Source organism: Otolemur garnettii, unplaced genomic scaffold, assembly GCF_000181295.1.
Source record: "Otolemur garnettii isolate 467f Iridium unplaced genomic scaffold, OtoGar3 scaffold00001, whole genome shotgun sequence".
NCBI lineage: Eukaryota > Metazoa > Chordata > Mammalia > Primates > Galagidae > Otolemur > Otolemur garnettii.
Window position 1 is genome coordinate 10,200,645 of NW_003852396.1, and position 9,998 is coordinate 10,210,642.

Here is a 9,998-nt window from a genome sequence, read left to right on the forward strand (position 1 = left end):
TACTGAATGGAGTTAAACTGAAATCATTTCCACTCAGATCAGGAACCAGGCAAAGCCGCCCATTGTCTCAACTGCTTTTTAACATTGTAATGGAAGTCTCAGCCATCTCAATTAAGCAAGACAATGCAATCAAGGGTATCCACATAGGGTCAGAAAAGGTCAAACTTTCATTCTTTGCAGATGATATGATTGTATGTCTGGAAAACACCAGGGATTCTACTACAAAACTCTCAGAAGTGATCAAGATACAGCAGCATCTCAGGTTACAAAATCAACACTCGTAAATCTGTAGCCTTTATATATACCAACAATAGTCATGCTGAGAAAACAGTCAAGGACTCTTATTTTGTTCACAGTAGTGCTAAAGGAGATGAAATATTTGGGAGTTTACCTAACAAAGGATGTGAAAGATCTCTATAAAGAGAACTATGAAACTCTAAGATAAGCTCAATATTTTCATTAGTAACTAGGTGAAGAGCTAGACAGCAAGGTCTAAACAGTTGGGCCTCTGACTTCCAGACAACTTCCACAGCAAGCAAGTTGTAGCATCCTAGGCTCATGCCCAAAGTCAGAAGTCCCTTACAGAAACTCAAACTGTGACTAACAGCAATGGACTTTCTATTGTTTATTCCTCTCATTAGAAATCAGAGTGTTGTCCCTCAGGCTCGAAGGGGCTGAAGTGGAGCCAAAAGAACTCTGACTCAGAGGAGAAAACTAAAATGTATTGAGCACTTATTATTTTCAGTACTTTCATGTTCATCATCATAACCCTGTAACGGGATATTTTTATCTCCATTTTATTGATAAAGAAGGTATGAAACTCAGAGAAATTAAATACCTTGTCTGCTGCATGTGGTTAATAAATGGCAAGGTCAGGATCTACACCTAGATCTTTCGGAAAGCCCTGTCTCCCACCAGCAGCCTCCTCAGGGTGGAAACCCATCTCCAGCTCTCACCTGCTGCATCCAGAGACTTCTCTCTCAAATGTGAATGCTTGATTTCTCAGGACTTGTGATGATCACATGTGACTACATATGTGAAGGCAGTTTGTAAGCCCTTAAGCTTGTAAGCCCTTAAGCCCTCAGGCCTGAACTACACACATACAGGAGATCAGAGCTGCTGACCAGTGAAGGTCAGGGGTCTTGACAGAGGCAGTGGGCAAGACCAGGAAGAGCCCCTGGGATCATAGTGGTCCCCATGAGGGGAAGGAAGCACCATCACAGCCTTCCCAGAGCAGCTACAGAGAGTGGGAGAGTAGGGAACATCAGCGAGCCCAGACAGGGACTCACTGAAGGCGTCCTCAGAGACAGCAGCATCTAGGCAAGAGCATATGAATGACGGAAGGGCACCTTTGGATTGGACAATCCAAATTTACTACAGAGAAGAAATTCTACTCACTTGGGTTGGTTAGGGTTCCCACTGTCTGTTAAGTTGTTGGGAAGCCGTGGGGAAAGATCTTCCTAGATTCACTTTATCTCTGTAATTTGTATCTTCAATTTGAAAGATGTTAACCTCATTGGAGGGGTGGTGGTACACACTTGCCACAAAATTTACCAGCAAATTTGCACACATGTGTATGACATGAAAATAAAACAGCCTCCTCACCATTTTAAAATCAAGAATAATCATTTTTTTAACTTATAAAAAAGTTACTACAGATTTTTTTTTTTAAGATTTTAAATTCAGTAAGTAAACAGAAGGAAAAAATATCCCTTATCTTTTGACCCAGGGATAGCCCCCTGGTGGAATCTCTTGTGGAATCACCTTGCAGATGTTTTTTTACACATACATTTTCTAAAGATAAGATCATACCATCCCTCCTGATTTGTTATGTGCCTTTTATTTAGTTGATAAGAGGTTTTTGAAAATATCAATAACTATTCATCTTGAACATTTTTAATGCTAAGATCACTACTATTCCATAATATTGCTGCATCCCATACTGTTTTGGTGCTAGAATCATTACTAGGCCATAGTATTGATGTAACTTAATGATTCTTTTGTTCGTTGAATATTTAGATAACTGACAATTAAAATTTTGAAATTTGAGGGAATATTTATATTAGGCCTTAAAATGTAAAGCACAATATATAAATATCCATATGAAAATTGTATTTTGACAACTATATCAATAATGTTAAAATATCTTCCAGTTAAGTCTCTGTGATTTCATTTAATTTTATCATTAGGATACATTTTTGGAAGGTAATTATTGGCTCAAATTTCCTTTCAAATTTTTATTTTAAAAATATCAGATGTACAGAAAAATGAACAGAATAGAATAATAAGCATATGACCTTCAACAAGATTTATTTTACCACATCTTTATCACTTTTTATAAATTTGTGTTTGAAAGTATTAAGTACTAAAAACATCATACCATGTTGTTTTATCCCCATTACTGTTCCAGCTTGAATTTCCTAAGGGCAAAGTCGTTAATCCACTTAGCCAAAATGCCATTATCACAACAGCAAAATTTTAACATTGACTCAAAAATGTTATCCAAATTCCTCCAGTCATACCCCAAGTAAGTTAGCTGTGGCCCCTTCCAGGACCCAAGGAAGATTTATGTGCTACTTTTGGTTGCTATGTTCTTTTGGTCTCCTTTAGTCTAGAATAATCCTTTCCCTTTCATATTCTCTCATGATGTGTTCGTTATCTACTTTTGTATGACTTATTACCTCAAACCTTAGTTCATTAACTCACAGTTCCCCGGGTTAGGAATTTGGGACTGGCTTTGCTGTGCAGATCTGGCTTTGAGGTCTCTCATGAAATTGCAATCAATAGGTCATCTGATGGCATAGTCATCTAAAGGCTTGTCTGAGGCCAGGAGAGCCCTTCCAAGTGGCTGACTTACATGGCTGAGAAGATGGTTGCTACCATTGGCAGAAGGTCTCAGTCCCTCACCATCTGGACCCTTCCATAGAACTGCTGATGTGTCCTCTGGAGTCACTGATCCATGAGGGCACAGGCACAAGCCACAGTATCTTTTATGACATAATTGCAGAAGTCACCACAGTCCATTCTGTTATGCCCTATTTTCATGCAGGTCATGAATACCAGGAGCCTACGATCACCAGGGGCCATCTTAGAAAGTGGCTACCACACATGACTTGATTTTTTTTTGTAAGTTAAGTTCAGTTGTCTTGCAGGGTTCCAAATGTTCTGGATTTGTGCAACTGGATTCAGATGATGTTGTGTAGTCCCCATTGCATTACTTCAGGAGGTGCACATCAGTTTGTTCTGTTACTGGTCCTGCTAGGTTTGGTCACTTAGTTGAGGAGATGTGGTAAGTACCTCTAGGTTTTTGATTCACTCTAACTTTCTTGACCGGTTCTTTTCGCATACATTCATATGCCTAATTCCTGGCCTGATTTCTTCATGGGACTATAAAAAGTGTCTCACTGAGTTTTTAATACTACTAGTCTTTTGGTAATAACCTGTTCTGTGTGTGCATGTGTTTGTGTCTTTGCTGTTGACATTTATAGGCATTCTAAACTGAAAAATGTAAATTTAATGGAGAAGATGTGAAGAGGCACAGCATGGAGTGAACTCCTTGAGGATAGAAACTGTCTTATTTTTCTTTGTACTTTAATTGTCTTTTACAACACTAGGCAAATAATAAGCACTTAATAAATGTATATTGAATAAATGAAAGAACAAAAAAGGAAAGAAACTTGGGGAAGCAGAGAGACATTTTCCAGTCTATTAAAATAGACTATCAACAAAATTAACAAGTCCCTGGGAACCTCGCCCACTTCCATTCCCTTATCAGTGTGGTTGTAGGCGCTCCTATCTCTACCATCTTCAGGACCCATCACCACGAAGGTTAGGGATCCTGGCAGCCCAAATGTCCAGTCTCCATGGTCCTTTACAAAGCATGCTGCATTCTAAACCAATGTTTTCCTTTCTCTACCATGATTATAAATTGGTTGTGTGACATCTTGAACCTTGTTCAACCAGTTAGCCATGGCAGGAAGTAAAGTACAGAGTAATGATATTTTCCTAATGGTGAAAGCACGTTAAATGGAATTGCCTGAGCTAATCTGAGTGCACTTCTGTGTTCAGAATTGTGTTCTCACATTCAATTTCATCTTCAATTCATTTTCTCTGTGCTATCTTGATTCATGAGACCACCTTTTGAGTTGTAAGGAACTATGGTAATGTGTCCTCTGGTGAACAAAATAATTAGAACAATGGGCTTTGGTTTTTGATGCCTTTCCATTATAGAAAAGAGGACACAGGAAAGTGTCAGGTACCATGGAGTTAAATGCCCCCCTCATTAAGCCTGCTTTGTGAACTTTGCTACCCAGCTGAATTGGGTCAGTCTAGAATGACCTGCTCAGACATTTTCTTCCACTGATCCACACACACAGGAACAAGAATTGAGTAGCCCAGGGCATAGTAGAAAGAAGAAAGGAAAAGGAAAGAGGGAGGTAGAGGGATTTAACTGAGAGTATACTCTGCCTGGGTCTGAGCCAAGCACTGTCCTCAAAGCTACCTCACCTGAGAGATAGAAGAAGATGGAAGAATGTTAATACCTTGCTCAAGGCAACATGAAGTGGCAGAGGTGGGGCTCTAAGGTGACATCTCCCTGCCACCAAAGCCAGTGCTCTGAACAGCAAACCACCATACCAATGGGCCTCTCCTCTTTAGTTGGGATAAAAAGCTCATTACTTCCAACTTTTGGGGTTCATCATCTATGACTTCCACTAGTCCAACACATTCATACATGTCCTTAATTGCAGTCACAGTAGACTATTTTCCAAACAGATCATACACTTTAAAAAGTTACCTAGGTATGTTTGACAGACAATACAGTTACACTCAAAATCTATACAGTGAACATTGTTCTGTCCGCTCCTCTACCCTGCTTCCCAGGTGCCCTCCTCTGAGGCAAGACTTTCACAAGTTTCTTGTATGTTTCAGAAACCTGTTAGACATACACTGGTGTATTACTCAGGGGTCTCCAGAGAAACAAAACCCATAGGATAGACAGAAAGATAGATAGCTGGATAGATAGATAGATGATAGATAGATAGATAAATGTTAGACTGATAGATGGATGGATAGATAGATGTTAGACAGACAGATAGATAGATAGGAAAAAGGGCATTTATTATAAGAATTGGCTTATACAATTATGGAGGCCAAGAAGTCTCATAATATGTCATCTGCAAAATGGAAAACCAAGATGCATCTTGGAGGCCATGTGTCTTACATGGCAAGACACGAGGGCCACCTGACTTGTACCAGATGAGCAAGGAGTATGTCTTTATTATATAGGCCAGTGGGATTTGGGGATGCACTTACTGTCACATCATAGCCTATTCTATCCTGACTCACATGGAAATCACTGTGCTTAATTTGGTATTTATTAGTACTATTACTGTTTAATAATATTACTGTATGTATACAATTGACAGATACTATACAAGTTATTATAATGCTTTTAAGCATGATATAAATGGTGTCATTTTCTAAGGTAATTGTGCTTAACTTTCTAAGATAGTTGTGTTTCCCCTCAACATGAGTTTTTAAAGATTTATCCATGTTGATATGGACATGTAGGCTTATGTTCATATATTTAAGATATATTAGTTTATTCATCAAAACAAAAAAAAAGAAAAGAAAAAGATGAAAGCCAGGAAACTAGTAGCGTAATTCAGTCTCGTTCTGAAGGCCTAAGAACGAGGGGAGCTAATGATATAACTCTTAGTTCAAGGCCAAAGCCTGAGAAACTAGGGAAGCACCAGCATAACCTAAATGGCCTGAGAACTTGGAGTTCTAACACCTGATGGCAGGAGAAGATGAATATCCCAGCTCCAGAAGAGAGAAGAAATACGCCTTTCCTCTTCCTTCTCACTCTATTCAGCTCCTCAACAGACTGCACCCACACTGGTGAGAGTGATCTTCCTTATTCAGTTTGCTAGTTCACATGCTAATCTCTCATAGACACACCCAGAAATGATGCTTTACTAGCTATCTGGGTGTACCTTAACCTGGTCAAGTTGACACCTTAGAATTAACCATCACAATTACCAAATATCCATATTTATTCTATTCATCCATTTTATTTACACACATAGTATCTTTTATCCCTGCTGTTCTGTGCCTTGCACTTTTCCTTAATAATAAATCTTAGTATTCATTCCATATTCAACCATAAAGAGCCTTCTCATTCTTTTGTGGCATCAGAGGGTTATGTTGTAGGACCATGCTGAAATTTATTTCTCTGATCCCTATGAGTCCAGTGGTTCTCAACCTTCCTAATGCTGTGACCCTTTAATACAGTTCCTCAGGTTGTGGTGACCCCCAACCATAAAATTATTTTTGTTGCTACTTTGTAACTGTAATTTTACTACTGTTATGAATCATAATGTAAATGTCTGATATTCAGGACACTCCCAAAGGGGTTGCAACCCACAGGTTGAGAACTGCTATGACAAACACTGAAATTATTTCTAATCTTTTGCTACAAAAGTGCTGCCATGATTAACCCACTCCAATCTACACGAGGGTAGGTGTATATCTAGGATAACTTCTGAAGAGAGGAATTGCTAGATTAAACATAAGTACATTAGTAATCATGAGAGATTTGTCAAATATTGTTAATAAAGACTCATACTGGCTCTGTGCCCGTAGCACAGTGGTTGTAGTGTCAGCCACCTACACTGAGGCTGGTGGGTTCGAACCAGCTTGGGCCAGCTAAAACAACAATGATAACTGCAACAACAACAACAGCAACAAAATAGCCAGGCTGGGTATCTGTAGTCCCAGTGACTTGGGAGGCTAAGGCAAGAGAATTGCTTAAGCCCAAGAATCTGAGGTTGCTGTGAAGTATGATGCCACAAAATTCTACTAAGGGTGACAAAGTAAGACTTTGTCTCAAAAAAAAAATAATAATAATTAAAAAAAAAAGACTCAGACCAATCTATACTCCAACTGGCATCACAGGAGAGAGCTTGTTTCCAACACTGTCGCCCAGACAATATCATATACATTTTTAAATCATTGACAATCTGATAGGTAAAAACTCTGATCATATAGGCTGGTCCAAGTACAGTGGTATTTACAACTAATTGACCACAACCAGTTACAGATTTTGTTGTGCCCTCTCCACTCCTACTGTGTCACTTGACTAGCCTTAAAAAGAAAAATCATAGCCTGGGCAAAATAGCAAGACCTTATCTCTACAAAACTTAGCCAGGCATGGTGACATGCACCTGTAGTTCCAGCTATTCAGAGGCTGAGGTAGGAGGATTCCTTGAGCTCGGGAATCTGAGGTTGCTGTGAACTATGATGATGCCACTGCTTTCTAGTCTGGGCAGCAAAGGGAGACACTGTATTCGCCCCCCCCCCCCCAAAATCAGACCATGTATTTCAGGCCTCTGTGCCTTTGCTTTTGCAATTCCCTCTGTCTCACACCTTTCTCCCTCTGAATGGTGACCTTTTAGCTACTCTAAGGCCCTGCCACAAGGCCATGTCTCTGTGAGGACATCCACAATTTCCACCAGCATATGAAATGCTCTCACTGCATTTTGTCCTTTCTCTATTACTGTACCTTTTACATTATTTGGGTAATGTATCTCCACAACTATTGACTCACCCAGGGCAGGATTCTTTACTTACCCTGTATTGTTAGCACCCAACACCAGGTCTTTTAAAAAATACTCTGGTTGTATTTAGTTTAGTGACAAAAGTAGCAAACTAGATTTTTGCATTTTGAAATAAGTTCTCCCCTCTGATTCCTCCTCAGCACTTATCCTCTCTGACACACCTGGGTGGTGCCCTGCCAAATTGGAACCTTTCTAGATCTGGACCATTCTCTGCTTTGCAGCTGAGTCCCTATTCCTTGCATAGAACAGAGAACAGAGACATGGTGACCAGGGAAGGATTGTGGAATTGATCATCGGATCATCCATACTTCCCGGGGATGTTCTGGCTGTGATTTCTAAATGCATGCAAGCAAAGTCCAAAAAATACCAAATCCTTTTTCCTATTCCTGTGTCAAAAATCCAAAGAAGCTCATCATCCCCTTCATGACTAAACTAGAAAAGTGTTACAGCTTTTAATATTTTAGTTATTGAAAATTTCCCAATTTTCCTTGAAAATTTGCACTGCTAAAACAAAGGTTATATTATTGTCAAATAGAACAAACCAGATAGTACTTTAAAATGAAAGCATGGGGTTAGTTTATACACTAAATGTGAATTTTAGGTTCCTAAGAGTATCTCTTGCCTACTCTGAAAAGGAAATAAACGTGACTTTCTCACCAACCCCGCCCATTTTACATATGCAGTGTGTCTTCTGCTTGTCCTACCTCTCAGCAGGGTTAAATGAAGAGGAATGATGATGTAGCACATCTACTTACCTTGATTTCAATGTCTCTTATCATAAGCAATTTATGAGGACTGACACTAATTAATTCCCGCTTCATCTATCATGTAGTTCAGCATTTAATCTAGTCCTATGCATCAGATAAAAATGAAGCATTCTGAATTCTAGAGTCCTTACCTTGAGTGATAAAGGAGTTCATAAATCTAAGACAGCACTTCATTTTCCCTGATAATCAACTGCAAGGAGATACCGGCTTCCGGAGAGTTCGGGAGAGAGAAGCATCAAGATTGATGAACTCAGACCTAATGTGGAGTTGCGTGTAGCCACAACTAGTCTCTCAGTTCCTAATGACCCTGAAAATGAGTCTGCTCTGAGGAATATACACCAGAAACTCTAGAAGCCCTCACTTTGAGTCGATACTATTTCTGATACCTTTTTAGAGTATGCTGTGGATTTCTTTTTTAAATTCACAGTCTAGACCAAATATATTGGGAGCTCTATAGCTTTGGAGAGCCAACCAAGAAGTCAAGCTCTGTAGTTCTTCTTCAGTTACCCTCCTGACAGCATCTTCCCTAGACCTGAGAACACCTGCCCTCATATACTTGTTAATGGTCATGTCATGACTGAATGGCTATCTTACCACTCTTCTAAAACAGGTGTCTCCTTTGTTTTTTATGGGTCCATAACTGTGGCCGCGATCATCCTTCCTGACTCAAGGCTACATTCTCCTTTGTCTTTGTCATCTCTCTGATGCTCTACCTTGGGGGCTGAGGACCATCCCCTACATTTGATGCTTTTGTCTGGACCTCTGATCCCTACCACTGGCAGCCACACTCCAGCTGCCTTTCTGCATCAGCTACCGGGGGTGAGGATACCCTGTAAATCTCTGAGACCAGGGACACTAGCAGCTTATCTTAATCTGTCACTTCTCCCCATTGTCCCTGAACACTAGATTCTAGGTGATGGGTGTCCTTCTTCTCTACACTTGATCTTAGCCAAAAGGCCGAGAAGCGATGTGTCCTTCTTCTCTGTCTCATTAGTGCAACAACACTGTCCTCCTCTGGGCCCCTTTTAACATGCCTACACCTAGACCCTGCCCTGTCTATTGTCTTTGCTATGGTTAAGCCATTCTCATTCAGTGATATCATGAGAATCCTACTTATGTGGTACACATTGAAAAGATTTTATCTTAGGGGGCAGAATAAGACTGTGGGCTAGAGCCAACTTCTTTGCAACTGGCACAGTGAGACTGGGGAGAGACTCCAGGCACCTCTGGCTTGTGGGCTCTTCCCGGAAACATTCCTTTGGGAGTACAAGGAGGCAGAGGGAGACTTCAGGACCTCAAGAGGAGGACAAAAGCAGTAGAGAAGCACCAAATGTTTGCGATTGGTCAGAGGCCAGTTGGCTGTGGCAACTGAAGTGGCGGCTGTGGCAACCGAACTGGCAGCAGTGGCAAGAGTTTGCAGACAAGAAAGGCTTCCCCTGCGGTTTTTTTTTTTTGTTGTTGTTGTTGTTTGTTTGTTTGTTTTGGACTTGGGCATTTGGTTGAGTTACCTTGGAAGACTTTGGGCAAGTGAGCAAGTGACTTTGAAGAGTGTCCAGAGGCTGGGACTGAGACTCCTGGCTGGAATAGTGCTTTCATTTTTGGGCTGCAGGCC